Genomic DNA, 25,439 nt, shown 5'->3' on the forward strand with positions numbered 1-25,439 from the left:
TCGTTTTGTTTGAGGTGACGTGCTTTGGGGTTGTATGAGGCCATCCGGAGTCCTATAATTTTTCGTGAACAAATATGCGAGAGGTTGTTTGAGGTGTTTTGTGCGTGCATGACATTTTAGGAAAGAGAAAACAATTATGATACAGAAGGCATGGGGGTGGGAAGCCTTTCATCAATTCCCTAATTGGGGTTCAAAGTGGGATTAAATATGACCATTTTTGTCCCTATGCCACACATTTTATTTATATAACTGTGAAGTCTGTTCAGGGACCCAACATTTTTTAACCATGAAGTGTGTCATTTGCCAGGGGAAGCAAACGTGAGACAGAATTCCCACCCCCAATCCGTCTGTAAGCATCTTGTTTCCAAGAGGCAAGGTGGGAACATTTAGTATTGTCAACCAGCAGTTGAGTCCTATTGGAAGAATGACCCTATATACTCCAGGGCGTAGTCCGTAGCAAAAGGCGCTAGTAGGCTAATCGGCTGCGCCACCTCCTTGACATAGCTTTTCAACGGCCTCATTTGCTTATCATTTAAAATTTCTGCCCGTAATTCTCAGCAGCTAAATAAGCCTGATTATCCTCAGTGATTAAGACATCCTCTGTCAGAACAGCATGCGGTGCTGTAGCATCCCGGAGCCTTTCTATTCTGCTAAGACTGAGGCTGAGGCAGAGGTTTGGTTTTGGGTGGTTAATGATTTTGGCTGAAAAAAATCTGCCTGTTAACAGCTAAAAATTCTTAATGATCTCCTCAGGCAGACATTATCCTCATAAACTACAATTCAGCTTCTCCTTGGTCGATATGACTATTTCCTAAAGGGAAAAGCATCCTCAGAAAAAAAAAAAAATTCTAGCAACAACAACACTGGAACCTCCAAGTGTGGTCAGGCCTTGTTTATGTAGTGAAACCCCATCATCGAGTTCCAAACATCCTCACTCACGAATGCTTTGAAGAGCTTGTGAGGTCAGGTTTTAAATTATGGTGTGTTCCCACACAGCGTCCTCACTCTCCACTAGTGCAAATCCATTTGCCACACAATGCATTTCAAATCAAAGCTGCATCACCATAAGACGCCTTAGGAGACATTAAGCCATACTATGTTACTTTCATGTACGATAGCATGGCTCCTGTATGCTTTGAAGTGCTCTCTTTTTTAATGCCTTATTAATAATACCACACAGGCTACCTCTGACTCTTTGGATGCTGTTTTCCTTCACTCTCTTCTCAGTCTTTAATGCAGGTCTTCGGGGCTGCGTTTATGGACTGGTGATTAGAGGGCATATAGACTACTAGATGAGGGGGCAAAAAGGGGTTCAGGAACACAGGTGACATGTCTTGTGCTATCTCTCGCATTTTTTAATCTGCTTTTTCCCAGTGTTAGCAGCGCTGGGGGAATGGTAGGATTTTACACCCTGTTCAGAATGTGTGCTTATGAACTGATGTGTGTGTAAACATAAACACAGACTTACATAGCATGGGGAGAAGTATTTGCATGCATTTTTATTGTTTTCTTTACTTTAGATAACTCTTTTGTCTCTGTATATTTTGTGTCTCAATGCAGATCACATGTCACTTTTGTATTTATATGTGAAAGGATAAACTTTATATTTAAACATATAAAGTCACATTGCATTAAAGGGATAGCTCATCCAAAAATGAAAACTCTCATCATTTACTAACCCTTTTCTGTTGAGGACAAAAGAAAATATTTTGAAGAATGTTGGTATTGACTTCCATAGTATGGAAAAAAGCCATTGACTTCCATATATAAAAAAAACTACTATGGAAGTCAACTGTTTGGTTACCAACATTCTTCAAAATATCTCCCACCCACCCCTCCAAAAAATTGCAGATTACTTACCCCCGTGCCGTTCCAAACCTGTATGCCTTTATTTCTTATGCAGAACACAATAGAAGTTTTGAAGAATGTTGGTATTGACAAAGAAGAGAGAAAAAAAAAAAACTCTGGAAGTCAATGGCTACCATTTGGTTACCAACATGCTTCAAAATAACTTCTTCCACCATATATATATCACACGAGTAGATGTGTCATATGGCTGTATATTGGCACAGCTGTGTTTCAGCCATAGGTAATCACAGTGTGCCGATATACAGCCATATCTCACATCTATGAGTGTGATATTATGTTTATACAAAAGTTTGATGGATACAAGTGTGTAATTACAAGCAAAATAACAACAGAGTGTCTTTAAAAGTGCTCTTTTGTGCAGAACCACTTCCTTCTGCCACAGCTTAAAGTATAAAGTTGACAATTTAACAGCTGAGCCCTAGCCTCCGTTACTAATTCAAAAATGTCACTTTAGAATTAGTAACAAAGGAATGTTGAGTTGCTTTATTGAAAGCTTATTGTATTACTTTATTAAAAGCTCACTGTATTATGTGTAGTAGAGTGTTATAAGAGAGAGATGGACTGGGTGAGTGTGATTACCTGCATCTGATTCATTCTTCAGATCAGTCTCATATTCACAATAACCATTAGTTTGAATATCTGCTGAGGAAAGTGTTATCTTTGTCGTAACATTAATATCCTTTCAGTTCATCAATTTTGCTGCTCAGTGCATTTATTTGCTGCATCAAGCTGTTGTTGAAACTAAAAATAACTTTCTTTAATGCTGACTCATAAAAACATTCTCTTTTCGCTGTCTAATGACGGAACAATGTAACTAAAATCACCAACACGAACATGCACCATTTCTCAATACTAAACATTATTATTAAAATACTATTATTTATATAAAATATTATTTATTGAATAATAATATTTATTAAACAACAAAAACCATCATAAAAGTTGCTAAGCAATTCAGTCAAAAGTATAAAGGCAACGCTCTGATATACAGCAGCCAAAACTATTCTCTAGAATAAATAACAGATTAATGAGATCAAAGACTACTGTTAGATTTACCCATAACAAATTATATCTCATGTGTAACCACTACAGAGACATCAGAGCCAGTGGTAAATTCCAGAAGATCTGACCGAGGTGAGGCACTCTCGGGCGGGTTCATGAGAGCAGAATGGCCGCTGACAATCTGGAGCTCACATGTCCGAAAACATTGGTGCAAATTTATAAATATTGTTATCTTTATTAACAAACTGCATAATTTAACTATAAACAAGTACATTCTATCCTAAAAACCTCTTAAAACTACATTCCCTGACACAAAAACAGTAATGTTTATAAAATGACAGAATTTGGGCATCCGCCACGACACTTGCTGTAAGAAGTACTGCAAGCGGAGTGATACAATTACAAACTGTGAAACGGCGGTTGGAGTTCTGATATCACTCTAATATCAGTTTCATATATATATATATATATATATGAAGAGTTCAGATGCAAAAGCCTCTAAATCCATCTGACGTTTTTCTTTAAAATAAGCACTTTTCTCAGGCTCCTATGAATAGGTTTCTACCTAAGTACTGGTACTTCTGATTGAGCTGAGGCTGGGATTTAGTGAGTTTGAAGTAAAAATATTTGATGGACGTATACTATGTGTCGAGAGCATTCACTCAGTATCATTATCTCTTTTTTGACTGTGGTGGCTTTTAGAGGGTTTTGCATCTGAACTCTTCATATATATATTCCAAAAATCAAAAAAAAAAAAAAAAAAAAAAAAAAAAGACCTATCAAAATGTACTCACCCACATTCTTAGGCAGAATACAAAAGAAGGTATTTTTGAAGAATGTTTTGAAGAATTCAAAGAGTTTTCATTTTTGGGGTGACAATATTAAGATTTCTTCCTCTTCAATTTCTTAAAGCTTATTGACATCTTTACTACCTGTGCAAAGTAAGTAAAATTGTAGAGCAGCAGCACTAGTTGCAGTAGAGATTAATTGTTTTACCCCTCTTGATCCGCCAGCTCTTCCATGTTCGTCTGCCATGAGGCAGGCATTCCAGTTTGGCTGCTGAAAGCTGGCCTCGCTGAACCGCGGGGTCAGCGCACCTCCAGTGCTACTCCAGCTTGCGCTTCATCCTCTACCGCACCGGGGGCACCTGGCACCCCTCCCTACCATGGCAGGCCAGATCAATGGTAAGATCCATTCGAGCAGAATGACCGGAGGTCGGCATCAAAGGCCCCCCGCTTGTCTCGCTGCCACCTGGAGCTCAGCTAGGGTCATGGGCCGCCTGGGCCACCACTGCCTCCTCTTCTCTTCAGCTGGCTGGGTATGCTGACTGGGACCCGGGCAGGGTACGAGCTGGCTCTGCCCTGGCCCAGCAGCCCACATGGGGAGAGGGCCAGAGGTCAAGCCCATCAGAGCACTTTGCTTCATCTGATGAGAGGATCTGGTCTGGTTTTAATGAGGCAACACTGATTCCACATCTCTTTACGCATATGAGCAGACCTAATGTGTGGATTGTAGTAGATGTAATGCTGTGATTTTTCTTTCCAGTCGCAGGATGCAGAGGAAGCATCCAAGCTGTTTCCAGGTGTATTTTAATATCAAAATTAAAATCACTTTAAAGAGGTCTCTGTTTTCACTTCAAAGCTTTGAGTTTGAATGTCTCAATGTCCAAAAAAACAACTGAAACATTCTTCAAAATATCTTCTGTTTTTGTTCAGCTGAAGAAAGAATGTCTGTGATGACAAATTGTCTTTTTTGTGTAAACTATCACTTTAATTCAATTGACTGTGAGATTTTAAAATGTTAATTTCAGCAAGCCAATTATTGTAGAACATATATTTATTCATACAACGTTTCCCATATGAACACTGTGGCTCCCTTCAGCAAAATGTTGGTCATATGGTGAAAGAACAGGCAATTATTTTCATGCAGCTGTCAATACTCTGAACAGGCTAATACAGTCTAATTAAATGTCATTTCTTGGGCCACTAATGAAAATGAACAACTCAGAGGGGTTTTTAATATCGCTGCGAAGCGCTTCGACTGCCGGAGCCCTGCAGTGGACGAATTGATCCTTCTATGTCCCTTACTTGTGTGATGAGGGATGAAAGGGGACGCAATGAGAGACACAGAGAGAAAGAGAGAAAAAAGGCAAGTTTGGCAAGTAGAGGAGTGAAGGGGGAGACAGATGGCGTGAAGTCTGCATCTCTTTGGCGTTGGGCTCATGGCGCTAAAATCCTCCCTCTCACACATTCCAACAAATCCAACCAGGAGGCTCAGGAGTATGTTCCACTGCTCTCGAAATGAAGCATCTGACCAGGATAGAGCCACGCGCACACACACTTTCTCACTGTCTCTCTCCCTCTTTCACACACGCGCACACATACATTCACACACTGTCAGTCACCCGTAACCTATCCAGAAGTTTACATTTTTATTAGTATGTCACCCGTTCCGGAGTTTATTGGCTTGTTAAAATAGGATGCTTTGGGAGTTGGGGAAGAGAGAACATGGGGCCATGACTGGAAATATTGCAGTGGAGAAAAGGAGACCAAGTGCCATTCAAGTGTAAAATCTCATTGAGTAAACATGGGGCCAAGGCATGGAAACAGAGTGCGTACAATCCATTCGCGGCAGAAGAAATGAGCTTTGCAGTTAGTCACGCTAGCCACCACATTAGCCTGTGCTCCTGATAAGTTTCCTGCCAGTTAGTCCCCGCCAGTTTGGACTCACGTTGTACGTCTTTTTAATTGGCGCCTTGAAAATAAAAGTATATAAAGTTGATCTGCTTGGCATATACATGTGATCTATTAGTCAACCGAGCTTCTGTTCTGTGCCTCGCCATGGTTTTACGAAGCAGCGAAGCTTTATTTTAACCTATCGCTATATTTTATTTGTCATTTAGCTGAAATGTACCGCTAATAGCTGTTGACATATAAAACGACCATGTGTTCCTCCTGTCAGCCAGATGCAAAAGGCACAGATGGGCTTCTTTTTTTTTCCAAATGGAGCTCTTGATAGCAGACAATTAATGTGCCTTTGATTGCGCTCTACAGTACTCTCCCATTGATTCTGGAAAATGTATTCATTGAAGGCATATGATCAGCCACGGATGAATCTTGTCAGATGTGCCAAATCACAAATGAAACGCTTTAGTGCCTCTCCCTCCAACCTCCAGGGCTAAGAGCTCTTGCACGACACGCACGCGCACACGCGCGCTGGTTCTCTATCTCTCCCTCGCTCGCTCTCTAGATGGATGGCTGAGTTCTGCCTTCTGTTTGCGCTGCCATACTAATGAATGAGTCAGCTGGGAATATGTAATACTGTGAAAAGGTCACCGGAGGCATGTGTATCACATTACTGTTAATGATAATAAAAAGAACAATCTGTGCAAATCCATCTTTGAAGTCATTTTTATTCCTTCCTACTGTGAGTGATTTTATCTGTCATTACTCTTCTCCTTTCTGTTGTGGGCTGGTGGATATGCAGGGAAAACGTACTGTAAAAATGATCACAGGATTTGTCTCTCATCGTATCTGTTTCACTGATCCACAGTTATCGGACGAGCGTTGTAATGAACATGAGGAGCATCGCCTTTGAAGCAGCATTATGCAAAAAAGTTTGTCCAAAAATTAAAATCATTTACCCACCCTCATGTTATTTCAAACCTGTTTGACTTCTGCAGAACATCTTGTTTGCGTACCAGAAGAACGCAAGTCTTCACAATCTCATTTTGGGGTGAACTGTCCCTTTAAAATGAGAAAAAACTCATTTGAATCAAAGCATTAATTCAGACCAGGAGACCTTTTTCATAACTGCATCTTCAAGTATGCCCAGATGTAATGGCTGTGCATCCTCTTTGAACCGGCTGTAATAAATGTGTAATAAATGTGTAATAATATATTGGATCCTGAAATAATAAAGCTTATTTGATTGTACTAACCTTTTTTCTGCAGCTAAATCCGCACCACATGTCCATCAGAGCACAAATCTCTTTAACGCTCATTATTATTTCATCTCTCATAATGGAGGAAGATATATGTGGTTAGCAGTGGTAAGCTTTCTTGAGCTATTACAGTTTATGGTGGTCAGAGTATTGCTTTACCGATTTCCTTTGCATTATAGATGGCAGCAGAACTGTAATTGTGTTAAATTACTCGACTGGAGGCGGCTTTTGATCTCCAGCTGGATGTGGAATGCCATGTTGCATATAAGTCATACATTAAGCAGTTGGTCAGTGATTGAAAGGTAATTGTAGTGCTACACATCACATTCTGTACTCACACGGCGAAGGCCGGGGCTGATAAAAGGGTTTGCATCTGCATATGTTATTTGAGCTCTCTCTCTCTTTAACCCTTCTGTTTTTCACTCACACTCCTCCTATATCGCTCTCATTCACTTTCTCTCTTTCCCTCTCTCAATCTGCCCCCTTCCCCCTTCCATCTTTTTCATCTCTCACCATCTCTTTCTCCCCCACTGTCCCTCTCTATGAAACATACACCCACACACACATATAAAGATGACTGTCTCTGTGCTCTTTCAGGTTATGGAGGTTTTTTTTCCCCCCTGTGCCACGGTGACCTCATCCTGGGAAATTGAGCACTTTCTGATTGAAAATAGTGCCTGTAATTAAGAGCATTCACTATTTGTTACCACTTGGCATTACATTAGTATGCAAAGCTGGCAGCCGCCTAATCTGGGGAAAAACGTTTGTTTCCTTAATTGCCCTCTTAGGACAAATGTGTGGGAGGGGAAATGAAACACTAACGTGCCATAGGACGAATGAGGCCTGGTGTGAGTAGAGGATGTGGCTCCCTGACATAGAGGTTAAACCTTTAAACCCATCTAATGGGGCCAGAGAAAACACACATATACATATATAAGAATAGAAGGGAAGCTGGATACATTTTACATTTTACGTTTTCTTTCAAACGAGCATTAGAACTAGTAACCTTATGACTGGAAAAGAGCATGAGTCACTAATGCATAACCTTATGTTGGGGTTAGAGATTTCGGTAACACTTTATTTTAAGGTGTCTTTGTTACACATGTTGCATGCACTTGGTATTATTATAACAATTAATTATGCATAATTACATGCAAGTATCCCTAATCCTAACCCTGACCATATAGTAAGTGCATGTAGTTAATTAATATTACAGAGCAGTTAAATGTATAAATTCACTGTAACAGGGTTACACTTAATTCTGAGGTGTCCCTGTTACAGTGTAATTATACATTTAAGTACTGAGTAATATTTAATTAACTACATGTACTTACTATATTATTAGGGTTAGGATTAGGGTTTGGCTAAGGGTTATTAGCATGTAATTATGCATATTTAATTGTTATTGTAATAATAAGTACATGTAACATATGTAACAAAGATACCTTAAAATAAAGTGTTACCAAATAAAGTGTATGCAAGATTTTTTTGTCATCTCTTTTGATCACATTTGAGTGATGAAACAGTGACCTGACCTTTCACCACAATAATTCGGTCATTATTTACTCACCTTCATGTTGTTCTAAATCTGCATGACTTGTTTTATATGAAGGGAGAAATCCTGGATAATTGCGCTGATTTTTTCCCCATGCAATTGCGATAATTAGTGAATTGTGACTTAAGCTTGAAAGCCTCCATAAGTATACAAAGGCACCATAAAGTATCATGAGAATAGTCCATTCAAGTCTTATGAATCTGTATGATATCTGTGTTTAAAAAATACACAAAAAGTTTGTTATTTACAATTAACTACAGTCAGTGAGTGGAACTGGTCTGGTGAATTTGGTTTTTGCAAGTCATATGTGACCCTGGACCACAAAACCAGTCATAAGGGTCAGTTTTTTGAAAATGAGATTTATACACCGTCTGAAAGCTGAATAAATAAGCTTAGATAAATTGCACTATGGTTTGTTAGGATAGGACAATACTTGTCCAAGTTAGAACTATTTGAAAATCTTGAATCCGAGGTTGCAAAAAAAAAAAAAAAAAAAAAAAAAAAAATCGAAATATTGAGAAAATCAGTTTTAAATGTGTCCAAATAAATTTCTTAGCAATGCATATTACTAATTAAAAATTATATATACTACTTAAAAAGTTTATACACTAATAAAATATGTTCAAGTCATCTTAAAATAATTTGTTACCTAGCTGCCTTAAAATTTTAAGTTTAGTCAACTCAAATAAGTTTAGTCAACTTGAAATGTTAAGTTGTACTAAATGACAACTTAGATATTTGTGTTGACTAAACTTAAAATTTTAAGGCAGCCAGGTAACAAATTATTTTACGTTGAAGCCACAATTTTTTAAAAGTGTATATACGGAAATGTACAAAATATCTTCATGGAACATGATCTTTACTTAATATCCTAATGAATTTTGGTATAAAAGAAAAATAGGCAATTTTTACCCATACAATGTATTTTTGGCTATTGCTAAAATTATAAGACTTTGTGGTCCAGGGTCACATATTGTCCAATTTATTGAAAAAGTCTGGCTCAAAAGAATGATTTGGGGGATAAGAAAGGCAATATATATATATATGGCTTCAGACAACTAATACATTTAAAACAATACTTAGGTTCAAAGTTTGTTTATTTATTTATTTTTATTTTTAAAGTAAGACAGTCATACAGGTTTGGAACAAATGATGACAGAATCTTCATTTTTAGATTAACTCTCATTAAAATATGCCAATGTTCAATGAAAAGAGTAATAAAAATAGAGATTGCATTTTGTTATGTTGTACGGGTAATTAGTTAATCCTTAAATGCTTATCTGAGTATTTTGTACCAGAATTGTTGTTGCTGGAATCTCAGCACTCAGGAAAACAAATCTGACAACCAGAGAGAAAAATAGAAGAAATACACAAACAATGTTGCAACATCTGTACTGAACAATGTGCAGGTAAATTGATACAACAACAAATTACTTTTGTTTGTTTGTAGCTCACAGCGGGCAGATTACTTTCCAGCTTGCTTATACGGTACAAGAAGTCTTTCACAAGACCCCTTGGGTATGTCCTCAGTTCTGAATCAACTTTTTAGATGAATTCTTAATATTTTCACTCTGACAATAACACTTACTTTTTATAAAAATGAGTCCTACATGAAAAATCTTATCCAAAACATCCAGAAAACACCAGAGACTTCTACTGACAATGACAACAGAAACATCTGAGAAGAGGAACAGCAGATATCACACACTTCTACACCGATGGGGAACTGTATCTATAGCATGAGCACATGAGACTTCTTTCTAGAGGTAAGTTAAATACAAAAATGCTTAATGTTCATATCAGAGGTGTGTTAAAATTCTGTGATAGAGAGTCAAGGTCTGTATGAAACTTACATTGAGAACATCCTATCACAATCCTCTTAAAGCAGCATATTTGTTGACAAACTTTGAAAGTTAGTATTAGTGGAACTAGGTCCAACTAGGATGTGGGATCTAGTAAACACACACCACAATTTAATGCACACTCTACTTCAAAGTCGTAAGTACACCTCAGCTTACAGACTTTTACCAAAAAACTGAAAGTTATGGCTAAGGGAGGCATTGAAAGTCCATGCAAATAATAAGTGCAAACAACAAACACACTCTGTCAGTTCACATGGGTGTTTTATTCATCTTTTATTAATAAAAAGACCAATTCCATCCCTCTGGAGCTCAAACCTGAACAGAATACATATTTGAAGTAAACAGATTTTTCTGGAAATGTCCACATATTTAGAGTGTTTGCGTACATGAATCAGAATGATGATTCATGAGCACAAACATTGGTCAATAATGCAGTATATCCTACACATAGACTACTTTAATCATTTCAGTGGGTTGTGATGTAGGCATGTTCCTGTGTTAAGCCATTAAAGTACAGTCTTTTTGTGCCCACTTCAAATGTTCCCCGAATTGATGCAGGCCCACAACTACACATACAAAACAGACATTTGGCAACGCAGAACGTGTAAATCCTCCAGAGAGACAGGCTACTAATTAGCGGACCTTCTTGGACTTCACTCGAGTGTTTATGGCGGACCCTGACAGATCCGTGCACGTCCCCTTCAAGTTGTGTTCAGTACCCTGTCTAATTCAGGAACAACACCTGCGGACTGGATTCTCATTAATTTGCTTAGTTTACTTTTCGAAACATTTCACTGACCATGTCAAACGAGAATGAGTTACAAAGCAGATTAGCATTAACTATATATGTAAATCTTATTTATTTTATATTATTTCGTTAGTTTGGGCTTATAAGGTATCATTTATTGACAAGAGTGAACTGTCAAACAGGTGTTTGGAAGTACACGCGATGTCGAGCTGTACTACTGCAATGAACCTGAACACTTCTTTGTATCTATTAATATTCGATTTTTAAGGAAAAAAGAATTCGAACAAACACACTTTTGGCGCAATATTATGTTTTTGAACATCAAACCGACATAACCTCCTTTTTATCAGATATCTCAAACAACTTTAAATCTTCATCTTTGCAATTCAAGACCTTTTTTTCGGTCTTACTGAACTTTTTGTGCGACTTCATGCTTTTGCGCCAGACAAACAGAGTCATCGAAATTATTCATCAAATGAGGATTGATTTCAAACTAACAGAGTGAACTAACACAGTAAGACGGAATTTGACAAACCAATAAAGATGTATTTGATTATCAGAGGAGATTTGGCATCATACCCGGATTTCGGTTGCTGGAGCCCGAGGGAAATTTAAATAAACAACGTGAAACTTTTGAGCTGTTCAATTCGTACAGCAAATATTTGTTAGTTGTCAGTGTGCTTTCAGCGTAAACAACTTTACTGTGCTTTTCAGCAGCTTGGTAACAATGCCACTGGGGTAAATGCTAATGAAATAAATATTATATCAAATAATCTTCAATGAAAAGCAGAAAGGGATGTTGTAAAAGTAGCCAAGACTCATGATAAATAAAGTAAAATATTTACTCAATAAAGCTGGTAATTTACTCTGTGAGTGTCACTAACAAATAATCAAGTAACATTCTTTTTTTTCGTTTGTACAATTAAGTGTTGTCTGAGTAATGAATGGGAGTGACATGTCCTTAAATTTGGTGTTAGAAGTTAAGCTCGAGTGGCTTGAGAGAAGACTTGAATTAAGTCTTGTGTGTATATTGAGGGTGCACTGTTCTGCTCACAAAGGCGAGATAATCCAAGTAATTTACACAATGCATAGGGCTGTGTTGACATGGTGTAAAGGAGGGCCTTGCCTTTTATCTCCTACCGAATTGGAGCATCTTATTAAATCGAAACGGTCAATTATACGTTGACAGAAGACTTTTTCGGTTTGCTCTTAAGCAGTGTCATTGACTGGGTCCTCTGACCTGTTCAGCATCACTTTTCACTCTGTGCCAGCGGTGATTTGAAAAGTGATTCATGTCTAAGAAATTGTTTAATGTCGGGAGAAATTAAAAAATACTGAATAAAACAACCGTATAACATGAAATGCAACGTCACTTTCTACATGATCTGTGACTAGAATAAAAGCAATAACAGTTTAAACAATTATTTTATAGCTAAATAATTAAATTTCCATCATTATTATATCTTTAAACTCTTAAAATGGGTATTTATAGGATTTCGGAGCATTTTTATTTATCAAATTACTGTAGGTATAAATTACTAAGTTCTCACGTGTCCGGTGTCATGAAAAATAAATCATGCACTCTTGTCCGACTCAAATTTTGCTTTATATTAAAACCAAAAACGAATTACTTAAAGCTATCGGATTTATATTTTTTCACTTTTATTTTACTGGCTTTTCTTTCCAGCAGACATATAACTTAAAAAACTAAACTTTATTTGATTATTTGAGGTAAAGTAGCTAACAATATTTTCACCATGGACTAAATTTGACTGTTTATTTGCGTTGTCAGTTTCAAAAGCAGTTCGAGCAGAAGTTAGCAGAAGTTAGACACTTTTACGAAACAGACCAACAAAACTATTATGTTTTTAGACGCTGACAGGCAATTTAATAAAAAAAAAAAAAAACAATTCAGATGCACTCACAAACCACGTTGCATTTAAATAAAAGTAAAGTTTTAAATAAAGATGTGCATTGTTTTATATTTAACAGGCCATTGACATAAATTGTATGCACGACCCTTAGTTAGGTTTATTTACTTTCCAACCGTAATAAAACTAAATCTTATATTGATTAAAAAAATGTTATTTTATCATGACATAAAATTAAATGTTTTAATAACTATTGATAAAAGAGATAAAAGAAAGCAAATATATAATACAAATATATACATATATTTTTACAATCTGATCGCATAACGTTATTTTTCCTGATCTGATGAATATTGTATCACAATTTACATTGTTTTTCCACACGTTTGTCATTAACATGTCAAATAAACAGTTTTCCCCACAGTTTCTAATAAGTTAGCTCATTATAGTGTTTCTGTCATCTATATTTAGATGCCAATATGAAATGTCCTCCTTTAATCTGCACTAATACAGGTGTCCAGGAGAGTGGTTAGACGCGGCGCAGGTTGCACAGGTGAGCTGCGCAGTGGGAGAGCGCAAGACACGCTTCTTGTTGATACAATAACAAAACATGACATTATTATTTTCCACAGGCCTTTCATATATTAGAGACGCATAATTTAGCTAAATCAACAACTTGCTCTATTTACATTTCACAATAAAGATAACGTTTCTACAACGCTGCCGTGCCAAAAATATAAGAAAGCAGGATTTAAATATATTTATCCAGACCAGCTTTTATCACATAGAATTAGAACGAATAACGATATATTCTATAATCACTTAGCCAAAAATAAAATTGTTCCATGATTCAGTAGTTTGCACATCTGGACAGCAGGCTAGTAGAAACAATAACAGCACAATTTTAACCAAACCAATTATAGCAACAAAGCAAATACACGTATACGTGAACTTGAGAAAGTTTTATATATATCACGTAAAATAAAATAAAACAAAACAAAAAATAAAAATGAAACTAAACAATACAGTATAAAACCTTATTTTGAAGCCGAGCAGGGAAATAAGATGTCACAAAGGGAGTTCATTAGCAGTCAGAGGAATGGGGCTCTTCACTAGGCAGAGGGGTTAGGTGGAGCAGAATGCTGAAACCTGCTCTCTGGGGGCCTTTACATCAAAGCGGGTGGAATCACACTCCCAGAGAACTTTTAAGCGCTGCATTGACAACGGAGCTCTTAAAGTCTGAACGTCATTTTTGTCAACCCAAACCGAGTATGGAAAAGTGCGACTTTAAAACACCTGAGCGCAGTGTGGCGGAACAGGCGCGATACCCTGTCGCATTTACGCATACTGTCTGAACTATGCTCGACGAACAGTAGGTGACACACCACATCAGTGTCACTTGGTAAAGACTCGGTTTCGGATAACGTAACGCAGGTAGATCAAGCGTCAGTCCTGCATCCGCGCACTTGAAATGGGTATAAGGACACAGTGAGGAAAAAGAGATTAAGGAAAGCAAAATCTGAGCATCTTGGTTAAGCGGTACCTCAAAAATGCCCTTTTAACAGCAGGACATCTCGGTGTGCTTAGTAAGAAATGGGAGCATTTGATCTTTTAAAACTGTGAATCTCCAATCCAAAGTTAATGTTCCAAGCAGCATTAAAGTTTTGGAAATAGCTCACAGTCCCCTAGAGTAAAGTTCAACAGGTTCTATCAAATACTCTCAGTAACTTTTCCATGGCGCAATCTGATAGCCTACCCAAAATACTTCTCCTCCTTCACATTTGGATCCTGTTGAGCGATGCGAGCTCAGTGCTGTCAGTCTCAGGCTCAAACTCTGTGATTTATTTATTTTTTTATTTTTTAACTTTTGACATTTTTGTTTTAACGGAGAGGAAACAAACATGTTGTCTGAGGAAAAAAGTAGAGAACAGATAAAATACAGTTGCTTTAAAGATCGACACTAGTAAGAATCAAAACATAATGCATTTTACATTAAAGCTGAATTAAAATTAGATTATTTAAAGTTTTAAACAGTTTTATGCATTTTGTAAAATGATATCCAAAAAAGTCTACAAACTCCTGATGAGGAGTGAGGTAAATTGCGGCACCATCACCAATTAAATGAACTACACAGAGGATCACTACCCTCCTGAAGTGACAGTTGAAGTTATAAATCTGTGTAGAAAATATAATGGATTTAAGAAAGAAAACGAATGTTGAAGTAATTCATTTAATTTTCCTGTGTGTATTATTTGGTTTGTGACCATGCTAACGGATGTTAAACTACAGGACTGGAACTTATGTTGAATTTGATACATATTATCCACACAAACTATTCATTTAAATGTAAACAGATAGATTAGATAGACAGACAGACAGACAGATAGATAGATAGATAGATAGATAGATAGATAGATAGATAGAAATATCATAACTACAATGAGGGTAACTTTGCACAGAACTTCTGTTGGACTCACAAAATAAGACCGTGCTAGGCCATTTGTGTATTTGACATAGGTATTATAACACACACACACACACACACACACACACACACACACTGTCTGTGATGTTTTCTTTGCAATCATATTATTTATATATTTTATAAGTTGTTATGTAAGTTGTTTGTCAGTTATGTAAGTTTTTATCCTATGTTTTATGCATTTTATTTATTATTTGATTTCAATTTCATTTGCAATGTTGACTAAAATATTTCCTGTTTTTATTAATTTATTTTTTCATTAAATTATGTAAAATTACATGACACTTGGCTGGATGTGAGATGACAATGGGGGGTGACATAATAATTATTCTGAAGGCAGAATAATTATTTTTAATTAAATTTAATTTTAATAAACATTTGAAGCACCCATATTCTCTTAGTGCAGCAGTTTGTACTTGACATTATTTTCCATGAAGTTTAGACATTTGTTTTCAATATGAAACTACTTTAGTTAGTATTATAATTAAATGCTAGGCTATATATAAAAATGTTACAAAAATTCACTGATTTAAAAAACGTCCTTAAAACGTATTTTCGCTGCACATTCAGTTATTTTATTTTTATCTATTATTTTTATCTTCTAAGCAGATAAAAAATAAGATGAACAACGATTACTTTGTTGAAGGTGAATTAGACTTCTATTAATTATTTTTCAAAACATTTTCGGTCATTTCCTGTTGTTGAGGTAATGCGGGTGATTGGTTGTTCACGTTTCCTCCCCTGTCTTCCTCAAACAGTCAAGGTAAGTCACCGTAAAGCCAAAGTATTTAATTTTTGCTTATTATCAGTGCATTTACTTGCTTAGAATGTGGCTTTTGCTCTTGTTAGAACAGTACGCGCCTCATCTGTAAATATCTGTAAATTAGCGGGTGTTTTTTTCTCTCTCAAAAAGACTTAACATTTTGGCTAAAGAGAGAGAAATTTCAATTCCAACTGGTGTATAAACCAACAGATGGGCGTGGAGACGTGGACTTGGAGATGTGACAAGTGATTTTTGAATTCGCTACTGACATAATGAATTGAGGAAAAAAAGAGAGATCTCAATAAACTTGTCACTCAGTCCTACAAAGGTCCGGTCAGATTCGAGCTGTTTTCCATAATTGCAAGTCCACATTTCTGATCCTCACAGGTTCTGTGGTATTTGGCTTTGCACTCTAGTCACTCGGGGTCGCAAACCTGCAGGAAATATAGGCTACCATAGCAACAGAAAGATGGCCTCTAAAGGCTTAACATTATTCCGCCCTAATAGAAAAATAACAGCGCCAAATCCCGTCCTTAGTGAGGAAGCTTATTTGGTAGAGGCAGGCTCCCACCTGTGAGCCATAGTTGCCACACCACTGTGCAAAGACCAAAGGGAAAAAGCCCTTTTTTAAAACGCTGGGGTCTGGATGGGGTGTGTGCCTGGTTTCTAACCAAGCCACAGTCTCTGCAGCTGCAAACAGCATTGCTTCAAAAGAGAACCCTTTAAGGTTCAAAATCACTTAGCTGGCCTGTAAACAAATACAAGATGCCATTTTCAGTGACGGCAAGAACCTACTGGTTGTTTTATTTAATTTGCCTTAACTGAATTATTGCATTGCATACAGTAACAAAGGACCAAGTGCTCCAAAAGCCTCCCACTTCTATGAATCATTTGCACCGCAATGTCTCTCTAGTGTCTTTTAAAATGTTATTGTTGGGTAAAGGGATATTGCCATGGATATGAGGCATCCCTATATTTTGTGTCTGTTAATTAAACACATTTTTGAAGCTCATCGACCGTAACAATCTGTAGAATTTGTGTCGTTCTGTCATTGAAATCCTTTGCTATTTGTCCTTGTGCCGATTCTGTGCATTAAAAAAAATTGAAAGATTAGCAAAGGCGCAACTGCAGTGGAAAACAATATTGTTTTCCCAGAACATTCAGAGCATTTCCTTTTGTTGTTGTTTTCTGACGCCTCTTTGATTTTTCGAGCTGTGATCACGATGCTCGGCTCTTACTGTGGCTTGATGGTTTTGAATGTGGTACGACAGTCATAACGGGCAGCATCAAGGATTTCTTTGGACCACGCGCTTCATTCTCTCAGCGTAATTAAATCTGTACAGTATACGCAGTTGACCAACAAGAGGGCAGCCTCCCCTGCTGATCACCGAAGGGAATCCTACTGAATCTCTCCCAAAGCCTCCTGTTTCAGAGCCTTAAACTGGGCACCTTTCTACATCAAAGCACTCCTGAGCGCCTGCTTCTCAAGGACTCACGTCTTCGGGAAAGAATGGCCTCTACTTAGAAACGAACACCGCTGGTCTAATTTGCCTTGCATGGCCCTCCCCATCCCCCTAGTGTATGTGCAGCCTGGGCCTGATCTGACACAGCCGTGGCTATCTGACGAGATCACATGGAGAGGTGCGGGAACTTAAAGGCGAGGAGTTACTCTGCATCCTACCAGGAGCCTCAAAAGGACTGTATTAAAATGCGCTCGATATGCCGGTAAGGGCTTTCAAAGTGCTGCGCACCCTCTAGCCCCGGCAAACTCAAAGGGCATCTGTGAACCCATGGTAAGGGGAATAAGACCCCTATTAATTTAATGAATCCAGGGTATTAGTATGCCTAACCAGCCTCCCATATTTCATCTTTAGTCAAGTTCAGAGCAGCAATCCACTAACTTGGAAGTGACAAAGGCAGGTGCATGTTAGATGAATTTTGAGCTTAACGCACAACTTTTTACATGAGAACCTCAACTGACTGCATTTGTTGGACAATGATTATGCCGAAGAATAATTTGGAATTTAAAATGGAGTTGACAGCAACGCAGTTGCAGTAGAAGTGAATGGGCCAATTTTTGAATCATCTAAAAGCGCAAATGTGACCCTGGACCACAAAACCAGTCATAAGGGTCAATTTTTTTTTAAAAATGAGATTGAATAAATAAGCTTTCCATTGATGTATAGTTTGTTAGGATAGGACAATATTTGGCTGAGATACAACTATTTGAAAATCTGGAGTATTGAGAAAATCGCCTTAAAAGTCCAAATGAAGTTCTTAGCAATGCATATTACTAATCAAAAATTAAGTTTTCACATATTTACGGTAGGAAATATACAAAATATCTTCATGGAACATGATCTTTACTTAATATCCAAATGATTTTTGGCATAAACTTTTTTTTTGTGGTCCAGGGTCACGAATGGAAAGCTTATAGTTCTATAACAGCACTTACAATTACTCTTTGGTTCAAACTTGTAGATTATTTGAGCTGTAAAGCTATTTAAGTCATAATTTATACAGTTGTTTTAGGGTTTTACAGTATGTTGTTGTGGCAGTAAAGTTGTAAAATTGGATATAATTTAACATAGAAAATGTTACTGTTTTTACACTAAAATAATTTGCATACATGCATGTCTTGTGGCTATAGTGTTGAAGCAGTGGATATTTTCTATACAGAAATGAGGAATAAATGCATATTCATTGTTGCGATAATCATACCACAAAAGTGGTCGGCTGAGCTTAACTGAACCCCAAACATTCCTTTAAGAAAACCGGAGATGCATCTCGTGGCATTGTGAAAGTTTCCCCCAACATTTTACCACACTCAAACCTGCTAATATATCTTTAAAGGATAATGTTTAAGAAATTGGGCCATCAAATTTGCCAAAAGATGATAGACGGAAAGCATATATTTGCATAATTTCACACCCGCTTGGCTGTAAGCTGGGAACATGCTGGTCGTAGTGATGGAACTGTGAATCTTAACCATGTCTCACTGCAACTGGGCTGTGTTAGCTCAGCCTCTGTGCAACAGACTTGTTTGTGCCAAACAGAGGGAAGCATGACGGCGACGGCGGCGGCTCCTCCCTGGACGCCGCGCACCTGAGAGTGGCGGCCGATTTTGCTGTGTTTGTGATGGCCACCTGCAAGAGATTAGGCAGATAGTGGAGTTTGGGACCAGGAAGGGGCAGCTGCTGGACCTAATTAAAAGCACAGTAACAGAAACTCTCGCAGCCGCACATCAAAGGTCTCAGACAACGTCCGTCTGCAAGCTCATCTCTGGGGTGTAAGGACCTGATGTGACCGAGAGCAGTTGCATGCTGGGCCACAAGCCTGACCCCTGGTGCAGCAGCTCGGTCGGGGCCAGGCTTACCTGTGCCGTGCTGGCGAAAGGTGATGCGCTTCATCTGTGTTTGCGCGGCGACTCCGACCTGGAGTGCAGAGAGACAGAGAGCAGAGGTGAGAGGTCAGCAGGAGAGGGCAAACTTAAGAGAATCACACATGGGGCACATTTACCAAACACTGTCTGAAGGTAACATGCATTTTCAACTGATATCGCTCCTCAGGAGCACATGAAATGTTCGCAGTGCCTTTGTACTTGCCCCCCTGACCTCAGTTAAAAGAAAGAAAAAACTGCTGCTTTGATTGACTGCTTGCTGATTTGCCATGATAGTTAATTATCCAGTTCAGTCATTACCAAGACAGAGGGGTTTTAAAATTTCAAAGCCAAAGTATTGTTCACTTGATCTGGAAAATGCACCGAAAGAACATTTTAACCCCACCGTTGCTGGAGCGACTCTGTATTTTTCTTTTATTTTGAAATTAATTAAAGCAGACACTGAAAGAAAGATGTTCAAAACTAAACAATTAAACGCTTTCTCTCTCGCACCTTTTAATGTATCCATCCTTCACTGGAACCTCATGTGTGCCTGTCAGGGGAACCATAAACCTGTTATGCAGTTATCCATCACTTCAGCCTTATTCTGTAGCGATGTTATCCGAATCAAAGGTGCCGTTAGGCAGCGTTCACTCATAGTGATGTAAATAGTTTGACACTGTCTGCAACACTGCCTACTTCTGCTTTATTGTTGTCAGACTTCAAGTGTGGTTTTCCAGAGATTCTTTGTCATTCGGATTTCTAGCCGACCCTTTTCGGTTTTCCATCATGTAGAGCTGCTTTCATTCAGCTGCTAATGAAGTTTATATTACAGCCTTACAGTTTATTAGTGAGAAAGTCCTGCAGAATAAACATTATAAAAAGATCTGGCTTGACATAAAAAGATTTAAAAATAGTAACCTTAATGTGGTTTGATACTTCCTAACTCAAGCTAACATTTTTGTAATTATGTTTTTTTTTCCGACTGAAATGAGTGTCCTGAGAAACCACACTTGTTTGTTTAATAGCCCTAGGCTCTGCAAATGGCAAAAAGGAGTCAAGGGAATAGCCCATGTTTTTCTTTCCTCGCAGAAATGCTTGACAATCATTGTGCACATTCAAGTTTTCTGACATCGGGTTTGTTGACATGTTTTGTGAGGTTGGGTTTTGAAAGAGGGCATGTGGTTGAAAAAAAAATTGACATTGCTTGGTTTTGCAAAGTCTTTCTATCTGGGATCTGGTGCATTTCTGTTTGTCATATTTTTTTAGTTGTTTAGTTGTATTATGTATGAACTTGGGATAGTTCACCTAAAAAATCTAATTCTGTGATTAATTACTCACCCTCATGTTGTTCAAAACCCGTAAGACCTTTGGAACACAAAATACTATATTCTGATGAAATCCGAGAGCTTTCTGACCCTGTATAGACAGCAACTTAACTACCACGTTTAAGGACCAGAAATGGTACTCGCGTGAATGTGCAAAGACTGACACAGAAGAGAGGAAATTGTTGAATAAAGTCGTTACTTTGGTTTTAACAATGTCCTTACTAGGGTCATTCTATAATTGTGGGTACATCTCATGTCTGTGCTCATTCTACTCTGTATTTAAGTATAAAAATTACCTCAAATATAAATTAATTTTATAGTTTTGCCTTCAGTTAGATTAGGTTATCAAGACATTTGGGTGTGCGCTTCAAAAATAAGTGTTTATTGTGATATAACTTTTTTATTTGTGTACAAATAAACATTGTCAACTAAGTTACCCACTAGAAAACCCCCCTCAAAAGGAATGGTTTGTACCATTCTCGCATAATATGCACAGTATGATGATATTTCTTCTAAAAGCACATGGATGAAGCACTAGAACTTATGTTCTCTCTCTTTATCCTAATATTGGTTAAACTAGCAAACCTGTGTCAAGAGTGGATTAATTGACTGTCAACAGTGTTACACTGTATTATTGCTGCAACTTTAACAAGACAATTTAACTTAAACACGTTTTGTTTATGAAAATATATTTCTAAACATACCATATGCTCAGTAGTTCTAGGCTTCCATGTTAAGCATAGGCCCAAAACTGAAAAATGTCAACTAAGTTACCTGACAACTGTGTTACCCATTCAAGGTAACATGGTGGACAGTAGCAAACATAGATGGTATTTTATGCACATATTGCACATATTCCTACAGATCACTCCAAGCAGCTGTAAGGTCATGTTTGGGTTTTCGTTTTTCTTCACATAGTCAGATTCTAAATGTACCTCTAATTATAGAATGACCCACTACCTTTCTGGGCCTTGAATGTGGTAGTTGTGTTGCTGTCTATGCAGGGTCAGAGAGCTAATTTAAGTGAATTTAATCAAAAATACCTTCATTTGTGTTGCAAAGATGAATGAAGGTCTTTGAACGACATGAGGGTGAGTAATTAATGACAGAATTTTCATTTTTGGATGAATTATCCCTTTAAATAGACATATTTAAAAAATATACATAGCAGTAGAATGTTTAGAAGGTGAGCTTATTATGTTAATCAGGTATGATGAGTAATAAAAACTAGCTCTTTACCTAAATATACAATCTCAGACATTATAGAGAAATGTTTAATGATGCTGAACTAATTTAAATTGCAATTTTACTAGAGACTCTAGGGCAAAATGCTATAAAACTATATTTTTTTGCGATTTGGGGCAACATTTGCATTGGGTCATCTTGTTACTTCATTGTCAGCGGTCATAAAGCCAACAGCCTTGTCTGATGACCTTTGTCATGCTGCTTGTTTTACAATATGCTGTTGTCGCCTGGTTATGTGTGGACTGTGAATCTTAATATGCAGTCGCTTCAGGATGCAGCTGTTTGTGTTGTAGGATCCATTCAGCTAACTAAAATACCTGTTCTTGCAAGGCAAATTTACATCACCTCTAGAAACATGAATGTTTTCTTCTTGTCCTGTCCTTTTGACATGTAGAAATTGGATAGAATGATCTGTCCTGTATTATTTAAGAAATGCAGCCCTTGGCAGGATAGTGTTTGCCTGTTGAGCGGGAATAGAAGTAACATGTCAGCTGGATTTCATTTTATAATGGTATCTGCCACCCTGGCTGTCCAGGCCGTGTCTTGTAGAATAGTGTAAGGGCATTTTTGTGGTGGTTGTTCAGCTTTGTGGCACCCTGCTTGGCAGCAGGTTGTGTGGGAGCCTGCTTCAGGCTCCTTCGGCAAGCAGTCATGTGGTTCAATCTCGTTATAGCGATTCTCCACCAGTCTCTGCTTGAGCAGGCCTCCCCAAAGTGTGTCATCAGCAGATGTCTTTATAGAGCAGACCAGTGCCGAATGGAAAGGAGAGACTTCTTTGGCAATTTTGGTTTGGCGGTACCTTTTCCCCCTCAGTCTATCGATCCCAGCAGTAATTTCAATTTGGTTTTCGGGCTCCGCTGAAGTCAGAAAGACTGCTTGCCTCAGCAGGGCAGACAAAAGAATGCAGTCCAAAAGCGAGGTTCACTTTGCCTTATATTTCGCAGATCTGCACCTCTCATGTGGATTAAAAATGAATAATTCATTAAGGTCCTTAACTCCATGCGAAAGGGCTGCTTTAGACTCCGAGGATGGTATCGAAGTCATGGTGATGTCTAAATTTAGCTTTTAGTGCAATTAATTAACCTCACATTAAGAAATTATCATTAAAAACAGCAATGATTTAATGTTTAACCTCAATAGAACAGGAACATGGGCCGGCCCACATTAACAGTGAAGCTCCACAGCCTTATTTCACTTCTGGCTAGAATAGCATGTTGAAGTGGTTAGCTTGGCTTGTCTGCACCATAAAATGTCTCTGTAAATGATATTTTGCATGACATGACAAAAGCTGTATAATTTACAATTATTTGTTGTTTAAAACAGCCAACGGGTAAAATGGTTTGGCAAGTGGATGAACTTTATGGTTTTTTGCGTTGTTTTTTTGTTCCCCCAAAATAACAAATACCAAATACATTTCTTTTCCCATGCATAATTTAAATTTTATGGGGCAACTCTCAGACATTACCGGAACAAATGTGTGTGTGTTTTCTGTCTGTCAATTATATTATTTTCCATTTCGGCGGGAAATAGTGAATGGCATATTCACTGCTTATTTTTACCGCATAAATTACAGCTGTCTAAGCGTAGGTGAGATGCAGTGAGTAATACTAATGAAGCACAAAAGTGAAACTAGCCATTGCGTTTTTGTCATTGCATGGAGCACAGTTTCATTCTATTCACCCATGTGTCGATTGTGTCTCCTTTACTATTATATATATATATATATATATATATATATATATATATATATATATATATATGTATACACACTGATTGTCAAAATTTTGGGATCAGTATGATTTCTAATGTATTTTAAATAAGCTTCTAATGCTCATCAAGGCTGCGTTAATTTGATTAAAAAAATACAGAAAAAAGTATTGTGAAATATTACGATGTAAATCAACATTCTTCTATTTTAATATATATTAAAAATCAAATTTATTTCTGTGATCAAAGCTGAATTTTTCAGCATCATTACTCCAGTACTGAGTGTCACATCCTTCAGAAATCATTCTAATATACTGATTATCAGTGCTGGAAACTGTTTTATCGCTTAATTTTTTTTTTTTTTTTCAGGATTCTTTGATGAATAAAAAGTTAAAACGAACAGGATTTATTTAAAATATAAATCTTTTCTAACAATATACACTACTGTTCAAAAGTTTGGGGTCAGTAAATTTGTATTTATTTTTTTTTTTTTTAGAAAAAAAAAACTTTTATTCACCAGGGATGTGTTAAATTTAAAAAAAAGTGATAGCATAGATTTACATTGTTAGAAAAGATTAATATTTTGAGTAAATTCTGTTCTTTTTAACTTATTCATCAACGAATCCTAAAAAAAAAAGAATAGCATGTTCCAAAAAAAATATTTGGCAGCACAACTGTTTCCAACATGGATAATTCTAATAATAAATCAGCATATTAGAATGATTTCTGAAGGATCATGTGACACTAAAGACTGGAGTAACAGCTGACGAAAATTCAGGTTTGCATCACAGGAATAAATTATATTTTAAAGTATATTAAAATAAAAACCATTATTTTAGATTGTAATAACATTTTGCAGTATTATTGTACTGTATTTTTGACCAAATAAATGCGTCCTTGATGAGCATAAGAGACTTCTTTAAAAAAAACATTACAGTCTTACAGATCCTAAACTTTTGAGCCTTTTGTGTATATATATATATATATATATATATATATAAATTGAATCTTCATCATAATAAATCAGGGAGTTAGGAAGGTAGCAGCACAAGGAATGTGCTAAAGGAAAGCTGTCTTTTTGTACACTTATTTAGTAATCTTAATAACTTTTTAAAAGCAGTTTTTGCATGTTATTATGAACATCTAGAAAATCTGCAAGTCACAGAGCTTGTTACGTAAAGTCCTGTCTCAAAGTTTATGTGAACAGACAATGAACAGACAAAAATATTTAAATTCAGCTTCTTTTTAAACAAATATCAAAAGTCTCCCATACAAATAATGGAATAAAAGTGAGATAGAACTGACCTAAAACAGCATGCCTCATTATGCTCAAGAGACCCACAGTACAGATATTTTTTTTTGTCTGGAAAATATTAAACATGGAATACAAAAATGTGAAGCTAAAAAGAATACGGCATTAACAGGAACATCACCAAACTCTCTCCACAGTGAATACTGTATTTAGGCCGCCACATTCACAATGAGGGAAAGTGATAATAACCCAAAACAACCTTCTTATTATGGATGTGGTTTCACACCTCTACCGAAAACACCTTGATGTGGCACTTTGCATTGTGCTTCACACTACACGGTCATGGCGGCTTCCCCCGGCGTTGCGCGTAATGAAACCGTCGCTCGTGACTTTGCGGCGTGAGCAGAGGTCATAGCTGACTCTTTTGTTGTCG

The 25,439-nt window shown here is 37.2% G+C and overlaps 2 long non-coding RNA genes across 3 annotated transcripts in view; both read left to right on the top strand.

Moving 5' to 3' along the window:
• The window catches only part of LOC127175986 (uncharacterized), a 79,397-nt gene extending 72,628 nt beyond the window's left edge, over window positions 1–6,769 (top strand). The window contains exon 3 of one of the 2 annotated variants that reach the window (XR_007829050.1): window positions 1,228–6,769. This is a non-coding gene — a long non-coding RNA (uncharacterized LOC127175986). The remainder of the gene's footprint in view (window positions 1–1,227) is intronic. The other variant, XR_007829051.1, reaches the window with a different exon arrangement.
• An 8,235-nt stretch (window positions 6,770–15,004) lies between these two features.
• Window positions 15,005–25,439, top strand: part of LOC127175870 (uncharacterized) — a 63,975-nt gene continuing 53,540 nt past the window's right edge. The window contains exon 1 of the long non-coding RNA XR_007829034.1: window positions 15,005–16,095. This is a non-coding gene — a long non-coding RNA (uncharacterized LOC127175870). The remainder of the gene's footprint in view (window positions 16,096–25,439) is intronic.

This window comes from Labeo rohita, chromosome 14 (assembly GCF_022985175.1).
Source record: "Labeo rohita strain BAU-BD-2019 chromosome 14, IGBB_LRoh.1.0, whole genome shotgun sequence".
In the NCBI taxonomy this organism is placed as follows: domain Eukaryota; kingdom Metazoa; phylum Chordata; class Actinopteri; order Cypriniformes; family Cyprinidae; genus Labeo; species Labeo rohita.